General features: G+C 35.8%; 1 long non-coding RNA gene and 1 pseudogene across 1 annotated transcript; both read left to right on the top strand.

Moving 5' to 3' along the window:
* Positions 1 to 11206, top strand: part of LOC127857222 (sodium bicarbonate cotransporter 3-like) — a 233355-nt pseudogene extending 222149 nt beyond the window's left edge.
* Positions 11207 to 20198: 8992 nt separating this feature from the next.
* On the top strand, positions 20199 to 22955 carry LOC127857661 (uncharacterized). The gene is made up of 3 exons (XR_008038543.1): positions 20199 to 20262; positions 21036 to 21097; positions 22791 to 22955. It is a non-coding gene; the product is annotated as an uncharacterized LOC127857661 (long non-coding RNA).
* The last annotated feature ends 242 nt before the right edge of the window (positions 22956 to 23197 follow it).

Below are 23197 nucleotides of genomic sequence, written 5' to 3'. Positions count from 1 at the left end.
TGCATGTGCGTAAAGTGTCATCCCATCTGTCCCTTCTGCAGTCTGTCTAAATACCATAAAAGTGGTTTTCCTCATTAGATGTGGACTGCGTAGGCTTATCTGGGACGAGACTTTTCCCACATGCATTAATCCCAGTTTTCTCAGATAGGCTCATTTAATGGCCATTCTTCCCAAACCTTTAATACAAGTAGAGCAGACGTCAGAAACTGGCGTAAATATGTGCACTTGGTAAGGGTAAACTGCTAAGGACAGCCGATCTTCTCTAGGGATAAGTAAACCTTTTTATGCTCAAAAGCATGGTGAAAAAGGCTATATGCAACCAGCATAAAACCACAACAGCCTGCTGTAACTGGGAGTCTGTTCAGGTTTCATGCTGTTTGCTGATAGTCAGTTTCTAATGAGTTTGAAATGAAGCATCCAAAAGTTGAATCTTTTAAGAAAGGTCTTTCATTTTAAGGGATCTTTTCACGTTTTGGTAAATTGACAAAATTGAAAACAGTTGTTTCAGATTCGCAAATTTTTGTTTAAGTTATGATATTTGTGAGGAAACAGTAATACTGAACATTTACCATGGTCTAATATAGCCATTATATGCATCTTTTGACGATTTAAAAACATGAAAATTATAAAGCGTTGCAACGCAAAACGATTGAATAATTAAGAGAGTTCTGTTGTTGTCGTTTAATTTTGTGAAACTACGAAGATTGCTTATATAAAGTATAAAATACGTCTCCCATATATAATTGGCCAAGCGGTCTAATTGGTTTTTACTCAAGAATTCCGGGGTCACTGGTTTGAGCCCTGCTGCGGGCTACTTATTTTTCCTTTTAAATTTTATTCTTGATTTTTTACTGGAGCTTTTTAGATCCAATGTTTACATTTATCAATATAAAGCATTTTATGACAAACTTCAAAACAGGCCCCTTTAAATCTATGTTCTAAGTGACTTCAATGGAGTCAAAATGCTTCTCTGAGCAGTAAAGGGTGAACTGACTGCTGTGATGTGACTGAAATATATATAAATTTATTTGTCCAGGTTACTGTGCTACCACCTGGCGAAAGGAACCCCACTATTCGAATCGAGCCTCCGAAATCAGTCCCTCCACAAAGTGCGCGGAAAACTGCTCCTAAACCTGCCACTAACGGAGGTTGGAAATCAGCACCGGAAGAAGAGGAACCGTCCCACGGAGATGACCCTGCCCTACAACGCTCTGGAAGTTTGCATGCAACTAACATTTCTCAAACACTTTGTTAGGAAAAGAGGACTTAATTGTGCACTACAGCACTCTGGAAGGCTGCATGCCAGTTGGCAGTAACATTTCTCTCTCTAGTATCATAAGAAAAAAAAGACTTAATTATGCCCTATAGCGCTCTGGAATGTTACATGCCACTAACATTTCTGAAACTTAGTATCATTAGAAACAAAAAACTTAATTGTGCCCTACAGCCTCTGTAAGCTTACATGTCAGCAACATTTCTGGAACGTAGTATTGTTTGAAATATAAGACTTAATTATGTCCTTGATGGGAACATAGACGTATATTTAAATTATTTTTTTCCATTCTCCCGCAACTTTTGAGAGGCATAGCTCTCAGAGGGGGTAATCACGTGACAAACAAGATGGCGACGTCCATGCCGAGGCAGGTATTTTTCGTCGTTTTATACCCTGTATTACTTGTATTATTGTTTTTATTCCGCTCACTTTCCAGCCGTATTAGAAAGATAGTTACTTGCTTTTATTTCATAGTGAAATTCGCTCTATATCTCGACTTAACTTGGTGCAAAATTTCTTAGCGGGATGACCTTATTAGAGCTCCACTTAGAAAATTTGCAGGGAGTAAAGTCGAGATATAAAGCGAATTTAAATACGAAATAAACGCTAATAACCTTTTTACTGATATGGCTGGTGAGCGTCATTTAAGAAATAAACAAGAAGTAAAAAAGGGTATAAAACGGCGAAAAATAACCGTCTCGTTATGGACGTCGCCATCTTGACTATCACGTGATTACCCCCTCTGGCTCTATTAGTGGTTAAAGGATACAAATGAAACTTCATATTATGACATAGGGCAGAGTCAAAAGATTAGCCACCTCAAATCCAAAATGAGCATTCTGGGCAGAATCTTTATGATAACCCAATACTATTTTCCTGCTTTCATGTGTAATTAAAAATCACATCCCTGGACATTTTTGTGATTTTCCTTTTCAGATTGTTTGGAGGTTTAATTAAAAAATCTCATCCTTGTAATTTTGACAATGTTTCCGTTTTCAGGTTGTTTGGAGGTTTGATACAGGATATCAAGCGTAAGAAGCCGTGGTACCTGAGTGACTTCAAGGACGTGCTCCACGTGCAGTCACTGGCCTCATTCTTGTTCCTCTACTTCGCCTGTCTCACTCCTATCATCACCTTTGGGGGACTGTTGGCTGCGGCGACAAACAACGATTTGGTACGGTAACATTTAAGTACAACTTAGTAAGGTAACTTTTAAGTACAACTTGGTAAGGTAATGTTCAAGTACAACTTGGTAAGGTCACGTTTCAGTACAACTTGGTAGGGTAATGTTTCAGTTCAGCTTGGTAGGGTACTGTTTCAGTTCAACTTGGTAAGGTAATGTTTCAGTACAATTTGGTAAGGTAATGTTTCAGCACAACTTGGCAGGGTAATGTTTCAGTACAACTTGGAAAGCTAACGTTTCAGTACAACTTGGTAGGGTAACGTTTTAGTACAACTTGGTAAGGTAACATTTTAGTACATCTTGGTATGGTAAAGTTTCAATGTAGGGTAACATTTCAGTATTACTTGGTAAGGTAACATTTTAGTACAACTTGGTAAGGTAATGTTTCTGTACAACTTGGTAGGTAAGGTAACGTTTCAGTACAACTTGGTAAGGTAACATTTTAGTACAACTTGATATGGTAACATTTTAGTACAATTGGTAAGGTAACGTTTAAGTACAACTTGGTAGGTAAGGTAACGTTTCAGTACAACTTGGTAAGATTTTAGTACAACTTGATTAGGTAACATTTTAGTACCACTTGGTAAGGAAACATTTTAGTATAACTTGGTAGGGTAACGTTTCAGAACAACTTGTTAGGTAAGGTAACGTTTCAGTACAACTTGGTAAAGTAACATTTTAGTACCACTTGGTAAGGTAACATTATATTACAACTTGGTAAGGTAACATTTTAGTACAACTTGGTAGGCAAGATAATTCTTCAGTACATCTAGATAAGGTAACATTTTAGTACAACTTGGTATGGAAACGTTTCAGTACAACTTGGTAGGGTAAAGTTACAGTACAACTTGGTAGGGTAACGTTTCAGTACAACTTGGTAGGGTAATTTTTGCCCAAACTTTTACCCCATAATACCACTGGTATTTTTTATTTACCAGGTTTTCCAAAGGAAACAACTGGTTATTAGAATGGCGAATGGCGGCGGGCTGGCGGGCGGAACAAGCTTGTACAGGCCTTAACTTTGTTATGCATTGTGAGATTTTAAAATCAGTTGGCACATTGTTCACCATCATTGGACGGTGTGACGCGCGAAAGAATACCGTCGATATATCCAAGGTCAAGGTCACACTTTGAGTTAAAATGTGAAAAATGGCCATTAATGAGCTTGTCCAGGCCATAACTATGTCGTTCATGGTGAAATTTTAAAATCATTTGTCACATATGTTCACCATCATTGGATGTTTTGATGCGCGAAAGATATCTTTGATATCTCCAAGGTCAAGGTCGCCACGGCTAAAAATAGATTGATTTTGAAACAAGGGGGTAACTATGAACAATAAGCAATCAGTAACAATGCACATTTTGCGTTGTCTCCCTTTATCAGACTTTTTTTCAAATTGAAATCAAGGTCCCAACGAGTAAAAATAGATTGAATTTGAAACAAGGGGGGTAACAATGCACATTTTGAATTGTCTCCCTTTATCAGATTTTTTTTTAAATTGAAACCTGGTTTTGTGACAATTTTGTCCCTTGTTCAGTCTTTCCTTTGTGCCTGAGATTCAGGTGCTGTGTAGGACATGAACTAAAGTACTGAGCCGTTGTCTGAGAACAGGGGGCATAATACATGCCTGAAAAGTGTTTTCGCAGATTAGCCTATGCAGAGTTTTCTATTCTCAATATGAATTTCACTAACAAGACTGCCTTTTAATGAAACACCATAAAAGAAGAAAGTGTCGTAATCGATAAGCCCATGTGGACTGCGCAGCTACATGACACTTAATGCACGTGCATTAAGCCCCGTTTCGCCAGAATGAGGCTCCTAATAAAACAAAAACACATGTATTTTCAGGGTGCTCTGGAGAGTCTGTTGACGGGGGCGATCAGTGGGGTGAGCTACGCTCTGTTTTTTGGGCAGCCACTGACCATCCTGGGATCCACTGGCCCCGTACTTGTGTTTTAGACCATCCTGGTCGACTTCTCCATGTAAGTGCGTGCCTATGCAGTCTTTTTGGGCGCTAAAAGTATTTGTTAGAACCCAAAACACAACATCAATTAAATATTGGGCCTTTATTTTACACCAACCATTGGCAATGCTCCCACTGGGATTTCACTATTTCTTTGTTGATAATATAAGATGTAGAGTTGTGGTATTAAATTGAGAGTCATCTCATTTCAAATTATCACACTTATGGAATGTTAAATGTCCGAGTAAGTTATTAACTTGTGTATTAATAGGGATGAAAATGGCACAAATGAGATACTGGAAATAATTAAAACATTGGGATAATAAGCTAAGCGATTCTGCAGTATGTCTTGTATTGGCCCTCTAAGGGATATTTGTCGATTATTCCATATTTCTTAATCATTTATATTGAAACATAAAGTATGTCATCATTATTTAGTGGAGGCATGCAAGATCTTTTTTTCATCCCTAGTGATGCACACAGTCTGGAGTTATGTGCCCTTGAATGTAACTGACACAGCCCTAACCCTGTGTTAGTCACGTTTCTGACAAAGCTCTTTTTATGCCCCCGGTAGGGTGGCATATAGCAGTTGAACTGTCCGTCAGTCAGTATGTCCGTCCGTCCGAAAACGTTAATGGTCATAACTTTTTCAATATTAAATATAGCAACTTGATATTTGGCATGCATGTGCATCTCATGGAGCTGCACATTTTGAGTGGTAAAAGGCGAAGGTCAATGTCATTCTTCAAGGTCAAATGTCTAAAAAAAGGCGTCTGTCCGTCCGTCCGAAAACTTTAACATTAGCCATAACTTTTTCAATATTGAAGATAGCAACTTGATATTTGGCATGCATGTGTATCTCATAGAGCTGCACATTTTGAGTGGTGAAAGATGAAGGTCGAGGTTATCCTTCAAGGTCAAATGTCAAATATATGGCATCTGTCTATCCGTCCGAAAACTTTAACATTGGTTATAACTTTTTCAATATTAAAGATAGCAACTTGATATTTGGTATGCATGTGTATCTTATGGAGCTGCACATTTTGAGTGGTGAAAGGTGAAGGTGAAGGTCATCCTTCAAAGTCATATGTCAAATATATGGCGTCTGTCCATCCGTCCAAAAACTTTATCATTGGCCATAACTTGTTCAATATTGAAGATAGCAACTTGATATTTTGCATGCATGTGTATGTCATGGAGCTGCACATTTTGAAAGGTGAAAGGTCTAGGTCATCCTTCAAGGTCAAAGGTCAAATATATGGCATCCGTCCATCCATCCGAAAACTAACATTTGCCATAATTTGTTATGCCCCCGAAGGGTGGCATATAGTTTTAGAACTGTCCGTAGGTCCGTCCGTCTGTCTGTTCGTCAGTCAGTCCGTCCGTCCGTCCATCCGTCCGAAAACATTAATATTGCCCATAACTTTTGCAATATTGAAGATAGCAACTTGATATTTGGCATGCAGCATGTGTATCTCATGGAACTGCACATTTTGAGTGGTGAAAGGTTAAGGTCATTCTTCAAGGTCAAGGTCAAAGGTCAAATATTGCAATATTGAAAATAGCAACTCAATATTTGGCATGCATGCATATCTCATGGAGCTGCACATTTTGAGTGGCGAAGGGTCAAGGTCATCCTTGAAGGTAAAGGTCAAAGGTCAATTTTTGCAGTATTGAAGATAGCAACTCGATATTTGGCATGCATGCGTATCTCATGGAGCTGCACATTTTGAGTGGTGAAATGTCAAAGTCAATGTCATCCTTCAAGGTCAAGGTCAAAGGTCAACATTTTTCAATATTGAAGATAGCAACTCGATATTTGGCATGTATGCGTATCTCCTGGAGCTGCACATTTTTAGTGGTGAAAGGTCAAGGTCATCCTTCAAGGTCAAAGTCAAATTTTGCAATATTGAAGATGGCAACTCGATATTTGGCACGCATGTGTTTCTCATGGAGCTGCACATTTTGAGTGGTTAAATGTCAAGGTCATCCTTCAGGGTCAAAGGTCAAATATATGGCTTCAAAGCGGCGCAGTAGGGGGCATTGTGTTTCACGAACACAGCTCTTGTTTAATTAAAGGGGCCTTTTCACAGATTTTGGCATGTTTTGAAGTTTGTCATAAAATGCTTTATAATGATAAATTTTTACATTGGATAGAAAAAGCTCCGGTAAAAAATCAAGAATAAAATTTTAAAAAGGAAAAAAGTAGCCCGAATCAGGGCTCGAACCAGTGACCCCCGGAGTCCTGGAGTAAAACCAATTAGACCGCTCGGCCATCCTGCCAAGTATGTATGAGAGAAGTATTTTATACCTTATATAACAAAATTAACCGACAACAACAGAACTCTCCAAATAATTCAATCGTTTCGTGTTGCAACGCTTTATATTTTTTTATAAGGTTTTTAAAACGTCAAAAGATGCATATAATGGCTCTATTTGACCATGGTAAATGTTCAGTATTACTGTTTCCTAACAAATATCATAACTAAAACAAAAATTTGCGAATCTGAAACAACTTATTTCAATTTTGTCAATTTACCAACACGTGAAAAGATCCCATTTATACAATGAGCCTCGTTATGGGAAAAGTGAGCTTAATGCATGTGCATAAATTGTCATCCCAGATAACCCTGTGAAGTTCGCACAGGCTAATCAGGGATGACACTTTCCACTTTTAAAATATTTTTTGTACAAAGGAAGTATTTTCTAAACCAAAATCTAGTCTAGACAGAAAGAGTAGTCTCTGATTAGCCTCTGCAATCAGCACATGCTAACCTTGAATGACACTTAACGCATATGCAATAAGCCCAGCTTTTCCAGAAGAAGGCTCAAAAGTGGCTGCTGTGACCTCTCTCCCATTCTCTATTAACAGAGATAATGACCAACGGTAAAATGTGGCTCAGGGTCAAATATGACTCATTGTCAAATATGGCTCCGGATTAAATATAGCTCACGGTCAAATATGACTCAGGGTCAAAAACAATTCAGGATCAAATATAGCTCAGGGTCAAATATAACTCAGGGTCAAATATTGCTTACGGTCAAATAAAGCTTGCGGTCAAATATGGCTCAGGGAAAACAACGACTCAGGATCAAATATAGCTGAGGGTCAAATATGGCTCAGGGTCAAATATGACTCAATGTCACATAGAGTACCTCTCCTCTTCTCTAATCACAGAGATCAGGACCTACCTCTTATTTCGGCTGCTATAAACTTTCGTTCTCTATTCACAGAGACCATGGCTGGAACTACCTCTCATTTCGTCTCTGGGTTGGTCTGTGGACGGGAGTCATGCTCATCCTTATGGTCGCCTTTGACCTCTCCGAATTAGTGCGCTACATCACTCGATTCACCGAAGAGAGCTTCGCCGCACTGATATCCATCATCTTTATGAATGAGGCAGTTTTCAAGCTAATTGGAATCACACAAAAGGCCCCTTACAATCGCGACCCAGATAATATATTCTGCAGATGCGATGCACCAGATGCAAACAAAACCTAAGCTGGAAATAGTTAAAGTGGGCTTTTGTCGAATGTGACACTGAGCAAGAATGTTTCGTCGTCGACTGTGAGCTATGTTCTGGGAACTGTGACAAAGAAATGGGAAAAGATTCATCCGGATTTTTGTGAAGCAGAGGGCGGTCGACTGCATGATGCCTGTAAACACGAGGCAGACGTGTTCTTTTTATCGTGTATTCTCTTCATTGGAACATGTTTACTGGCCTATGGTTTGAAATCTATGCGCAATGGACGCTTCCTCCCAACCAAAGTAGGTTTGCTGTGATCAAGCATGCATTTGAGCTGTCCTCTTGCGAAACAGGGTTTTATGCATGTGCATAAAGTGTCGTTCCAGATTAGCGTGTGAAGTCTGCAAAAGATAATCTTTGATGACACTTTTCACTTGAATGGTACTTTCATTTAAAGAAAGTTTCTTCTTAATGAAAATCCATTTTAGGTGGCAAGTGTTGTCCCTGATTAGCCAGTGCGGACTGTACAGGCTAATCTGGGTTTACTTTTTACGCATATACATTAATGACAGATTTCTCAGAATGAGGGTCATTTAATTTTACAGATAGTTCAATTAATTTAAAGCTTAAGTAATGTTACATATGTTAAGTGAAAACAATATTATGTGTTGACAATATTTTGTGTTTGCTTTTAGAAATCCAGATATTTGTAAAGATTGGCATCAGGCTTACAACCTTGACCCCATTATGTGTGTATTTCCTAAAAATGAACTATAAGTTTTATATTTTCAAAGTTGACTATGACAACATTATAAGATTTTAATGTTAACCAAATGTTTTGCGTACTCAAAAAGTGTTAAATAAAAGACATTCTAAAAAATAGCCACAGATGAAAAAGTCAGAACTACTCATTCATAAAACGAGTACCTTAAATACACGAATATAATATCCCCTCGTGTAAAATACGCACCCCCGAGTTTGGTCAAAATTTATCGGTAAGAATTGAAAATCCGAGTAAATGTGTCTATATATTTTGTCTTGAAAAAATAACAAATCAATTTGGCGTTATCAAACATCTGTTTCACAGTAATACCCCGGCTTTTATGAACACCTGGAATACACAAGTCCCGCTGACAAGCGATGACCCTTCTCAACACCTTTACAGATAATATTTTCTCAATGGAGTTTTTTGTATACATGTCTATTTTTTCACTCCAAATGTTGATTAAGTTTTGTGTTTGTATTATAGGTCAGGAAAATAATCAGTGACTTTCCTGTGATCATTGCTATCGGTGTGATGATTGGCTTTGATGCGGATACTGGTCTGCCGACCCCAAAATTGCAAGTGCAAATTAAGGTCCAAGTAAGTCATTGGTCTGTCAAAACCAAAATTGCAAATGCCATATAAGTTCTGAAGTCATTGTTCTTCAAATATTACAAGTGCCAATTAAGTTTTAAGTAAGTCATTGGTATGCCAACCCAAAATTGCTAGTGCCAATTAAGTTCCAAGTAAGTCATTGGTCTGCCAACCCCAAACTGCAAGTGCCAATAAAGTTTCAAGTAAATCATAGGTCTGCCAAAACCAAAATTGTAAATGCCAATTAATTCCAAGTAAGGCAGTGTTTTTTTATTGCATTTTTTTGCAAAGACTTGTCATCAGCAATTTAACCCTATCCCTAATAAGAAGCAAAGTAAAAATGGCTCTGTGCAAAAAGCATAAAACCAGAACAGCCTGTGAGCAACTCGCAGTCTGTAAAGGTTTTACGCTGTTTGCTGCTCATCAGTATCTAATGGATTGGAAATAAAGCTTTAAAAAATGTCTCTAGAAAGAAAAGAAAGGTCTTTAATTAAATTTAACTTTCAGAGGGACTACAAATGCGTGAAAATACGTATCAAAGTGGTAAAGGTTTGAATATGTATCTAAGTTGTTAAGGGTAAAATACGAGTGGAAAAGGGTTAAATATGTATTTAAGTGGTAAAGGGTTAAATACGTATCTAAGTGGTTAAGGGTTAAGTACATATCTAAGTGGTAAAGGGTTAAATACGTATCGAAGTGGTAAAGTGTTTAATACGTATCTAAGTGATAAAGAGTTAAATACGTATCAAAGTGGTAAAAGGTTAATCATTTATATTTGTCAGCATAATATTTTTTTTCCAAAACGTTTTCATGGAATCGTAAGTTTGAAGATTTCTGATTTGGGAGAAAAGCATTTGGGACTGTCAGTCGGTCATTTGAGCTTGGTTCATGTCTGACTAGATTCGTCTTAGACACAGTTGCAAATATATTTCTGGTATTTTACCAATATGACTGAGTAAAACATTCGTAAAATTATCTTTCATTCAATATTTACGCCTGTTTTTAGTTTCATCTAGATGGGAGGACCTATGGATTTGTTGTATTGCATTCTGTCTGTTATTAATATGAATTGACTCTGAACTTACTTTTGACAGCCATCTAAGCCGGGGTTGGTTCATCCAGCCGTTCCACGAAAAGAACCCCAAGTGGCTTTGTGTGGCTGCGATAATCCCTGCCCTCCTGGCCACCATCTTGTTGTTCATGGACCAGCAGATCACGGCAGTCATCATCATCAGGAGGAAGAACAAACTGAAGGTTTGTCTAACGTTTATTTTTGTTTTTTGTTTGGTTATGTGTTCATTGTTAGCAGCAAGGAAAACTAGAAATGGCGCGGTAGAGGCTGACGCGTATCCCCACGCCGCATAGATGAAATATTGAAAGGCAATTTTGGGTGGGCAAGGCGTTGGTGGAGCCCCTGGGTGTGTTATATGGACATGGGTGGTTGAGATAGACCGTGTTGTCATAAGAGATGTTCAGTATTTATTTAAAGTCAATTGGTGAATACATGAAAAAGTTATGTTAAAACAAAATTTTGGGAGGGCGTGGTCTATGTGGGCAGTGCGCCCCAGGGTTGGTAATGGGGTCATGCATAGTTGAGATTGACCGTATTGTAATAAGAGAAGTTCAGTATCAATTAGAAGTGAATTGGTGTAGAAATATAGAAGTAAATGTAAACTAACTTAAAAAATGAGTGAAAATCTCTTACTATCCCAACCCCCATAATTTTTGACCCAGGGTTCAAATCAAAATTCCAAATAGTGCACTGTCGCACATATGCTCATAGCTACCATTTGTTTAAGTTTCAAGGTTCTAGTGATAATAGTGTAGGAGGAGATAGTGACCAGGACAGACAGACAGACGGCGGAGATAACCACAATACCCCCACGCTTTTAAAAGCGTGGGTATAATAAACTGACGGTCCTTTAAGTGTATGTTTGTTGTTATTATCAACAGGAAGGATAACAAAAACACTGAATGTTCATCTAGTATTTGTGCGTTGTTGTCAACAAGAAAAACAAAATAACTGAAGGTTTCAGTAGTGTTTGCGAATTCATAGTAGACATGAAGAAACGCAATCTGAAGGTTTGTGTAGTGTTTGCGTAGTCATTGTGAACAGGAAGGTAAACAAAGTGAAGGTTAAAGATTACACAGGCTAATCTGAAACAAACTTTAACACTCAAATTGAAATCATATTTTTCCAAAGACAGAAAGGGTGTAGATTCAACCTGGATCTTCTGATCGTCACAGTTTTCATCCTCAATTCGTCCACGGTGCAAGACGTTTTATCCGGTACACAATTGCGACACTTTATCTGTGGAACCCCAATTGTTATGCTTATAAACATGGCTGCCAAGTAGCAGATCTGATCTTCATGAAACTTGGTCAGAAATTTCATCCCAATAATATCTTGGACAAGTTTGAAAATGATGCCGGTTGTAAAAAACATGGCCGCCAGGGGGCGCGGCGTTTTTCCTAATATGGCTATAGTAAAACCTTGTTAACACTTTAGAGGCCACATTTATTTTCCGATCTTCATGAAACTTGGTCAGAAGATTTGTCCCAATGTGATCTTGGATGAGTTCAGAAATGGTAACCGGGGCATTTTTCCTTATATGGCTATATATGGCTATAGTAAAATATTGTTAACACTCTAGAGGCCACATTTATTGTCCAATCTTCATGAAACTTAATCAAAACATTCATCCCAATAATATCTTGGACGAGTTCGAAAATGATGCCGGTTGGTTAAAAAACATGGCTGCCAGGGGGCGCGGCATTTTTCCTTAAATGTCTATGGTAAAACCTTTTTAACACTATAGAGGCCACATGTATTTTCCGATCTTCATGAAACTTGGTCAGAAGATTTGTCCCAATGATATCTTGGATGAGTTTGAAAATAGTTATCTTTGCTTGAAAAACATGGCTGCAAAGGGGCGGGGCAATTTTCCTTATATGGCTATATATGGCTATAGTAAAATCTTGTTAACTCTGTAGAGGCCACATTTATTGTCCAATCTTCATGAAACTTTGTCAGAATATTCATCTCAATAATGTCTTGGACAAGTTCAGAAATTATGCCATTTGGTTGAAAAACATGGCTCCCAGGGGCGCGGCATTTTTCCTGATATGGCTTTAGTAAAACCTTGTTTACACTCTAGAGGCCACATTTATTTGCCGATCTTCATGAAACTTGGTCAGATGATTTTTCCTAATGATATCTTGGATGAGTTTGAAAATGCTAACCTTTGCTTGAAAAACATGGCTGCCAAGGGGCGGGGCAGTTTTCCCTATATGGCTATATATGGCTATAGTAAAATCTTGTTAACACTCTAAGGCCACTTTTATTGTCCAATCTTCATGAAATATGGTCAGAAGATTTGTCTTATTGATATCATGGATGAGTTCGAAAATGGTTACGTTTGCTTGAAAAACATGGCTGCCAAGGGGCGGGGCATTTTTCCTTATATGGCTATTTATGGCTATAGTAAAATCTTGTTAACACTCTGGAGGCCACATTAATGATCCGATCTTCATGAAACTCGGTCAGAAGATTCATCATAATAGTATCTTGGACGAGTTCAAAAATGATGCTGGTTGGTTTTTTAATTTCACTTAAATTGTATCTTATAAAACGATCCACTCAGAGCGTTGATTGACGATATATATATATATATATATATATATATATATATATATATATATATATATATATATATATATATATATATATATATATATATATATATATATATATATATATATATATATATATGTGTATATGTGACATTAGTCTAGATTGTGTGTTTCAAAATGTATGAAAACAATACAATGATATATACATTCTATGGGAAGTTGCATGTGTCTGTAAAAGGAGGAAAATGACGACATCGACCTTTAAATCTGTGCTATATTTTAGTTTTTCTTTGCAAATATATTTAACATTCTACTTAATGAAACAATAAATAAGAAATGATAATTAATGGCTGTCCATTGACTGTTAATCAAAATTTATGTTTTAATTATTAAACGTCGTGTGTAAATAGTTCTGCATACCAAGTTTTTGGTATTTTTTAAAGCTAAAATAAGAAACAAAAACTAAGAGGTGCTTATCAATATTAAAAGAATTTTGACATGAGCGCTGCCGTTAAATGGAAGATTCAAACTTGGTATACACATTTTGATATAAATTGCCGGTATGGCTGATCATCCGTTTACAAATCATCCATTATTCTGTATGTTGGTTAACTAAAACCCTGATATACATACACAAGACTATATCGTACCACTGGATCGGTATTAAAATTTGCCCCTATGGTAAGCACAGAGTGCTTTGTTTCCGTGAAGAAAATCAGAGTTGAGTAGCAAATAAAACACTTGTTATGCCTGACAAAGGCATAATTTAGGTTATTCTCACTTAAATCACTAGAACTGAATAATCGCGATAACAGACATTAAAGCTTGTATAAACGTTCATATGTAAGATTGACTGAATCCACAGCTTCGTTTCATATCCGTTTTGCAATATGCAGTTCTTAGAATTATGTGTGGACGGTCAAGTAACTAGTCAAATAAATACACTAATGGACTGTTGATCCGCCGTAAAAACATATCTTCACAAAATGTTTTATATACTACCAAAACATCTAAAATTTACGAAATTATTAAGTATTCTACATTAAGTGGTTGATATTGGATATTTTTATTGTGTTCATGTTACTTCTTTGTACATGCGTTGTAAGAATGTTATGTATTTATTGATGAGGCAAAATGATACGTGGACATACTGACCTTATTATATGATTCCATGTTTTAAACACTAATATAAGATTGTTTTCATCATAGACGCCACAAAGATTATTGTTTACCAAGAATGGCCAAAGAAACAACAACAAACATCTACGAAACAAAATGTTACTGTCTTTCAACACTTGTTGATTGTGAAAAGTAATGTCCATGTGTTTAATACCAATTCGATTTCTTTTTCTATCATTCAACAATTGCGATAGCACGCAATGAATGTTTTTGTTTCGACAACAATAACATACATATGTGTCTTGTTCTGACAAAACTGGGCATAATGCATGTGCGTAAAGTGCCGTCCCAGATTAGCCTGTGCATTTCGCACAGGCTAATCAGGGACGACACCTTCCGCTTAAACTTGATTTTCGGTAATAAGGGACTTCCTTAAAACTAAAAATACCATAGAAGCGGAAAGTGTCGTCCCTGATTAGCCTGTGCGGACTGCACAGGCTAATCTGGGACGACACTTTACGCACATGAATTAAGCCCAGTTTTCTCAGAATACGACTCATATGATAGATCTGAGAGTCGTCTTCTGGTTAATAACTTTGTTTTAATGTAAGCATATGTTTAAACATAGTTAAGTTGACCTGATGCTATTCAACGGCAGCCTTAAGCCTTTAATTTTGAAATTCTTCGTCGTTATTTCGCTGCGTTCAGGTATTACAAAACGTTATTTCTTGTAATATTTAAAAAAATTATCCATGTGAAGTAACATTCAAAAATCGAAACCTATGTTCTGATGTTTATAGTAAAAGGTATTAGGTTGACACATTCCTTCCCTTAGCTGAAATGATATGTCTTACTAGACCAACTGAAAGTAGTTCTTGCCTTTAAATGTGATCGTGTGTGTCTATCGTCATGGGGCGTTAACCGTTAGTGTTTCCGAAAAGAAATAACTCTCAGCGTCAAATGTGACCGGATATACATGTTTGTCACATGTTGATATAAATATGTTTAACAAAGCGAAATTTAACTTAGCTTGAGGCATTCACTCTAACCTCTGCATGTAATATATTCAAGTTAATACAGTTTTTGCATTGGAAACGTCGGCTTCACTGGGTTGGTGTATGCTCTAAGAAACTTAACACCACAAAACTCACGTTAGTGACTTGATGGCAGTGACAGAAACCTAACGCACTTCGTATCATATCTTCTACTTAAAGTATGCGTAAGAGAAATTTTAGTATAAAGAAACTTATACAAAAACATAAACTCTTTCCATAGGAAGAACATGAACACATATTTATTTTCCAATACTTGTTGCAATTTCAAAGTAATATGAACAATCTAAATTGCTCAGCAATTCATAATTTCATATCCACATCAGTTTATTAAATACATATCGTATCAAGACAACATGTTGGATTGTTTGCGCGTTACTTTTTGAAGGACGTCATGTTTTTCAAACCTCTGTCGAAGAGACTTTTGACACTACATATTATGTTCTTTTAACGGAATGATTTTACACAAATACAGTATATCTAAATGTGTATAATTCTATCCAACAAATGTAGTACTAGCGCAAATTATAACGTCATAATCTAAAATTTGAAACGAGGCACAGCAATGTGCTATACGTCATGACATTATAGTGAATAAGTAACAAAAATACCAACAACTTTTAAAATCGATTTAAAGTTTAAAAACTTCAAGGGATTCGATTCTTTAGTTCATGGTCAATGACATAAATTATTGATTTAAAACATTTTCATAGAATTTTCTGAAACAAGAGATATATAACAATGACGTCGTTTCGCAATTTCTATGCGAAATGGTTTGAAATGTGAACAAGTAACAATTGCTTTTTAAAAATTTAATGACGCAAGATAACATTTGATGAGGAAAATAAAATAGAAGACCGTATTTCAGGCAGATGTAACTTGATTGCTGGTGTTGAACGCTTTCCCTGCATGTTTTAATTTCAGAGCCTAGTTTTTGTTGAAACAAAAAATAATACAATAGGTTGATGTGTTTCTATTTTGATTGAGCAAAAAACATGAATGTTTTCGCCTACAATAAATCTCCCTCACACGGCAAGTCGTGTTCTGAGAAATCTGGGCATTATGCATGTGCGTAAAGTGTAGTCCCGGATTAGCCTGTGCAATCTGCACATGCAGCTGTTTTAATTAATGTCTTTATCAGACTGACAGACAGACTTTTATTGGCGAATACAATCAGTACATAGCCATTTAAACATAATACATATTATAATGGCATGTCAAGGAAATGTGATGGATAGAAATTAGTTTTTATGCGGAGAATGTTCTTAACATATTCGATGTGAACTTAATATTTGGAATCATACTTTTACTGAAACAACACATATTGAGTTAAGTATTATAACTGCTATAGCATTTAACCGTTCCTATTAAGAGCGACAAACGAAGAGAATACCAATTAGACATTAAATTAATTAAAATAATTACCGAAAATAAATTTTAAGTATTCCTATTTAAAGATACTTACAACAACGACAATACAAAATATGTATTAAATTAATTATAATGACTACTGACAGATATGAACTTAATTATAATAATTACTTAAAATGACATTTAAGTATTCCTTTATAATGTTACTTACAACAGCGATAATACACAAATGGTATTCAAATAAATATAATATTTACTGATTAATAATAACATTTATGCATTCCTTTAAGAAGATACAAACAGCCATGGTACAATTTAACATACAATGAACCTGAATTGACAATATCCGTGGCATTCAATAGCAGAGATTATATTAACAACACATTTGAAAAAAAACCGCTTAAGATTAATATCAACAAAAAAGATGGTGTTACTGATTCATATTCATTAAGTCGGTTCTAAACTTACTTGCGAAATATATATACTTAGACAGCCCTAAAAGTTCAGATTGGTTTGTGGTCTTGATAAGCTGGATGAATTTAAACATACTGGGCCTATTATAATGACACCTTTTCAAAAAGCGGCGGCGTAGTTCTGTATAACAATTACAAATAATGATGAAGTGGAATTCATCCTCAATATCACGGCTGTTGCACAATAAGCATGTCCTTTATCAACACTTACCCACAATTATTGACGTAGTGTTCATGCCACAGATACTATGACATTCACCACTCAAGATCTCGCTCTGCGCGATTCTGCAGAAAGTTAAGTGCGAAAAATACGTTTTGTTTCAGTATTCAATTAGAACGTAAACCGACGTTAAGTATTTGGTATTTGCTATGTTGCAAGCTAAAGTATGCGAGGAGAGTGAACAATCTCTGCACAAAAATATGCACACAACTGTCGCATCTGTACGTCTCATTCAGTAGTTTTTACTTCACTTTACAGAGTTGTGAATTAATTTTTTTTATACCACCATTTACCTTTGTTAATAAAATGCCTGAAAGAATCTGGTCACGGTTCCGTAGATTTTATGTAGATGTTATGGTCATTTAATATGTTGCAATAAATCAGTTAAATGCTTTGCTGGGACTATAGTAAAAACTGGTGTAACAGATTCAATTCAGATTCAATTTCGATTGCACATTATAACATGTATCTACATAATATAAAAATAAGGTTGAACTATAATCATACGATAATGTATATTTGACGAAGACATATGTTTGTTAGTTGGTAGTTTCCAATTTAAATTATGTTTTATTGTGGCTTTATAAATGAAAATGTACTTGATATAATGCAAGATACATTGAAAAGACACAGTTCATGCATATAATTTCAACCATTACTTCTCAGTCGGAGGTTATGACCATTTCTATCTTACACAACAGAGTATATTTATTAATAAAAATATACATAGTTAAATGATGCGGTAAGCATTGTTTGCAACCGATTATGTTTTTACATGTACACTAGGTCTGATATTAATAAGCTTCCAATCAATGTGGGACAATGTGTTAATTCATAGCCACCTCCCTGAGTCAATACCCCCGTCCCGCACAAACTCTCTCCCACAGTCATTGAATCGTTTCTTAATTACTTCATGGCAGCAGTTTCCCACGTACGCACTGGCCTAATTCGTTCTTAACGACCGCCTGTTGGTGGTTAATTTACGAGAGCGTTACCGAATATCATGGCTTATAACTATAATATTGATATCCATCTCTATACTACGACAGCAGTATAATCTTGATTAGTTCTGCCAAATAAATATTACAAAATTAGTATAAATATATATATATTAATTAATACTTGCTGTTGAATAAGAAGGATAAACATAGTTCTTCGAAAATAACTCTAGTGAAATACACGTGTTAAAAATGTTTATTTTTCACTTGAACTACCTTATAATTCAAAAAAGTATTGTCCCTGCATCTTTTTGACGTTAACATATTTCAAAATGTTTCATCCACCCAAACAGTTATATCACATTAACGCCTCGCCAATAAGTATTTAAAATACCTGATTCTCTCACAGACTGCGAAAGGCAAGTGTTTCGAAGAACTGCACGCTGTGCGTGTTAGGCGATCATCAAGATGTACGTAGTCCTTTGTGTCCGCATTTCTTATCCCCTTTATCTAGTACGATGGCGCGTTCGGTGGTTTGACGCCATAATTTCTTTGCAAGTTGTACCGTTAAGACAAGTTACCCCAATGGAATTGTATAATTGTTCATATGCATGTTGGATGTGTATTTTAATGACATTTAATTGAATAATATCACCGTATAATGACGACAAGTATAGTGAAAATATTGTTTATTAGGTCTGTGTCAAGTACCGGGGTATGTTCCATCTCATGCAATGTGTACCTGTCCTAAATATGTTTGTAATAGTCCTGTTTGTAAACATCATATATATGCAGATAGAGTTTTACTTTGTATCGGCCTCTTCAGAATATGATTCATGTAGTATATGTAGCAAAAAGCATAAGGTTAGCTGCAGCAAACATGTTATTCTTGATCGCTGAAGGCCCAAAATGTTTACTGTAAAGTATGCTTCATTTGTTGAAACAATTATTATACTGTATAGCTGTAAAACATTTAAACAACCGTCAACGTCGATAAACAAGCAGTGTAGTTTGATATTGTAAGAGCTTATCATTTAAAAATCAGTATGCTTCCGATATTATCATTTCGCTATGTCAACTGTTCTTTTTAACTGCAAATAGCTATGCAATACTTGCTTTGCACATGTTCCAGTTTGAGTAGTTTTACTTAGATATGCTTAGAATAAACCTAGTTAAAACAGTGAAATTGTCTGACCACATTCATTCTAACAAATATGCCATTAAAGAGTTAATATATATATAATGCCACAGTCTCAATACTGGTAAACAGTGTCAGATTGAGAATACACAATTACATGAAACATTTTAATTTCTAGTGAAAAAATATATTATTGATATACTTCAGAAATTAATATATATGTTAAGAGCACAGTTTTAAATGTAAACACTCCCCTACAAGTAAACCATTTGTAAAACACTTACTTTGTTGTGCATTAGTGTGTTTTATCACATTTCCTTTAAGTTTTATCGTGTTTAACGTCATTGGCTAAGTGTTGTCTGAAATGCATTTTCACAGCATTTTGATTTCAATATATTTGTTTTTCATAAATGAAATGGAATTTATATGCATATAAAATTAAAATAAAAGTATTTGTTTGCCTCCGCAACTTAGTTCGGATGTAGATAAACAATTACCTGAAACTTAGTTACCAAGACAGTGTCCGTGCACATAACGAAACATTTTGAATACGTGGCTTTTAATTTTTGCTGAATGTATCTGGTGCTGACATTTTTATGTATGATGTATACAATTCAGTAATATTCAGTAATATTCAGAGTGTGTGTTGCTTTCTTAAATACCATGCGATATTGTTTTATCTGTTTAATATATATGTCCTCTTTATTATAGTCACACAATTTATTGCAAAGCATGGATTCCTCCCTTAATGTCAGTGATATATTCGTTGATGTTTGGAATGGCTAAAAGTCATGACCATTCGTTCACAAATTTCCGTTTATACAACGCACATGCAAACTTGCAATCAAAAGTCTAGACAAACATTTTATTACCTTACAAAGATCAGATGTTTTGTCGATTTATGGACAAAGGTTTTGCCTAATGTGAATGTTCAGATGAGTAATTTTAGCTTCATGTGTTTTGTGTTTTCTTGCATACATTGTATACTACAAATTTCCTGTTTTGCTTTTAGGTTGGAGACCACATAAGACTTTGACAGTTGGCGGGAAACCATCATCAACTGGAGAGATGCCGGTAAAAAGATGGCCATAAAACAGTGACCGCTGATTCGCATTGAGTTCTTTCTTACATATTGGATGACCTATGTTTTTTATTGTTTAAATCATTGCGGTTTGGAATGCTCTTTAAGAAAAGGTATGGTTATGGGGGTGTCTACGCGCAAAAGTTTGACTTTATTTTTTGTTAAAGTTATTGCTTTTACATTGAATTTGTGCAGGAAATCTTTTGGTATGTTGTGACCTAAACTAACTTATGATAAAAATGAAATATCATCTGCAAGTGCAAAATATGACTGGGAAAGAAGATTTTTGGTCATTTCTTAGCAAAAGGGAAGAAAATAAGTGCATTAAATGCATGAATTCAGATTATTTGACCTGGAATAGTTGTTTTTCAAGTTGACCCCCACCCTTATATAGTGGAATAAGGGCTAAATTGCTTTCCGACTTAAATTCAACCGCATATTGGTTGACCGTGTCGCGTTAATGTGTTACATGATGTTAGAATTCAACGCCAGGGACTCCGTGATCGAGTAACGCAACTAAAGCTTTTGCGAAAAGCATGAACATTCAAACAGAGCCCCATTTCACCGACATGGAATGGCAGGCATTTTTACAGTATGGACAGTGCAGCAGATGCTTAACTGAGCCAGCCTTCATATTTAGTACAATCATGAATTTAGCAAGCTTTATCACTTCATATTATTCATAAAAGTACACTTAAAATACGTAAATGCATGTTTTTGTTTCATTTTTTTTATCTTTTTCTATTTGGTATTATGACTTTTTCAGGTAGAGGAATGTCTGCGACTAAGTCAAGGGCCACTGGATAAGGATTGTTGATGGCAAAACAGGTAATAATATCATTTTGTTATCATGTACACAAGCAAATAAGCATATGTATGATGCTTTAGGTGTGAAAGACTGTCATAATCAGGTTTGTGGTCACTCACACCCTTGCCGTCATGTTATTCTCCACGCAGTTTGTATTGATAGTTCCGCGTCCTGACATGTAAAGCTCGTGCTTTGTTGGCAGCTGAAGTTGGCACTTAACAGGTTTATCCTTGTTCCTGAGCATGTATGCAGTACAGCTGAGTTGATTTGCTACTTGTAACCCTACAATAAGCTTGTTTTTGGTATTGTTTTCTCACAATATGCTTATATTCATGGTTCCGGCTTAAAAGGGTGTCGCGCCTTACTTAAACATAGGATTGTTATAGCAAGTGTCCACTTCATCATTTACCTTAAAGGGAACTTTTTGTCAAAATTTTGCACTTTCAGCAACTTGTATTGTTTTTTATTTGGTACATGCTTCTCTCATTCAGTGATTTAATGACAGTATTGTCCTTATTCGTTTTTCTTTGCATAGAAAGGTGACATGAATCATTGATATTTGTTGTGTTGAGAATTCTGCAGGAAGCTGTGTCCCCAAAAGAAGTACTAGAAACCCCTTTCAGGACACTGCCTTGATCTGAACTGCCTTTCTATCCTTGTTACTACATGGAACATCATTGCTAAGCTTATAATGCTTGCCTACATATGTGCATATGTGCATTTTGTTCAATTTAACTTTTCCTTCTAGCTTAACCCCCCCCCCAAAAAAAAAAAATGAGCATTGTATTATTTCGCTTGGTTACAAACTCCCATTTGGACCAGATTGCCACCATAAAAATAGCCTAAAGTACTTATTTTGTGTCCAAAATATGACAATTTGTATTGTCTTGAACCTCTAAATGAGAGCTGGCAGTGCATATTGACCATCTGCTGCAGTTAAAAGGCACCCATGACATTATATGCTAGAATATTTCATTGGCGGCTGGTAAATAAATGGGCACCGATCGACAAGGTGCTTTCAAGATTTTACACTTTTATTGGTGTGAAATAACAAGTTATTGGAAGCTTGTTGATTTCTACACTTCAAAGTATCTTTGATCTCTCATTTTGACTAATAAGTTTATTGTCTTGGATGAAATTGGATTGTTTTTGCTTTGCAATTGGCATTTTTGGGATGATTAAAAAAAAACACACAAAAAAGACATTATCAAAATTGCTTAGAGTGAAAATATCTAACAAATTCATTCTTTCCCCACCCTACATTAGCCCCACTTGCATGTCTATTTGGTTTGTTTTGGTATTTTATTGCAGATATTGAACACAACAGCTTTAAATCTTAAAGGGGCAGTTAAGCTTTAACATGCCTAATATCGCCTTCTTCGGACTGAAAACACCCGCGTGTGAAAATATGATACAGAATGGCCAAATGGACAGCTAATCCAGCCAAACTTAATATATTGGTGCAATATGAATGGGAAGATAATAATATGAAAGAAAAACACATTTCAGTCAAAATAAATTTCTCTTATAGGTTACAATACACTAAATACTTCTGGTGTTCAATGCTATACCCTCTAAAAACAAAATCTTCATTTATTTGAAGACACAATTCTCTGTACGGGCACTTGCCATGACTTTATTTTTGAATATTTCTGTGTTCATGTGGTAGGGAAAACATTGTTGTATACTACAAATTCCCTGTTTTGCTTTTAGATTGGAGACTACATAAGACTTTGACAGTTGGCGGGAAACCATCATCAACTGGAGAGATGCCGGTAAAAAGATGGCCATAAAACAGTGACCGCTGATTCGCATTGAGTTCTTTCTTACATATTGGATGACCTATGTTTTTATTGTTTAAATCATTGCGGCTTGGAATGCTCTTTTAGAAAAGGTATGATTACGGGGGTGTCTACGCGCAAAAGTTTGACTTTATTTTTTGTTAAAGTTATTGCTTTTACATTGAATTTGTGCAGGAAATCTATTGGTATGTTGTGACCGGGAGCAGTATATTATTTATCTGAAGCATGCTTTTCGTTTCAAAATCAATGTTGCGCAAGCCTTGTTAACCTCAAGTCATTTAAATGATATATCATCCAAGAATGATGCCATCTTTTATC

This window comes from Dreissena polymorpha, chromosome 14 (assembly GCF_020536995.1).
Source record: "Dreissena polymorpha isolate Duluth1 chromosome 14, UMN_Dpol_1.0, whole genome shotgun sequence".
Classification (NCBI taxonomy): domain Eukaryota; kingdom Metazoa; phylum Mollusca; class Bivalvia; order Myida; family Dreissenidae; genus Dreissena; species Dreissena polymorpha.
This window is presented reverse-complemented; position numbering and strand designations above follow the sequence as displayed.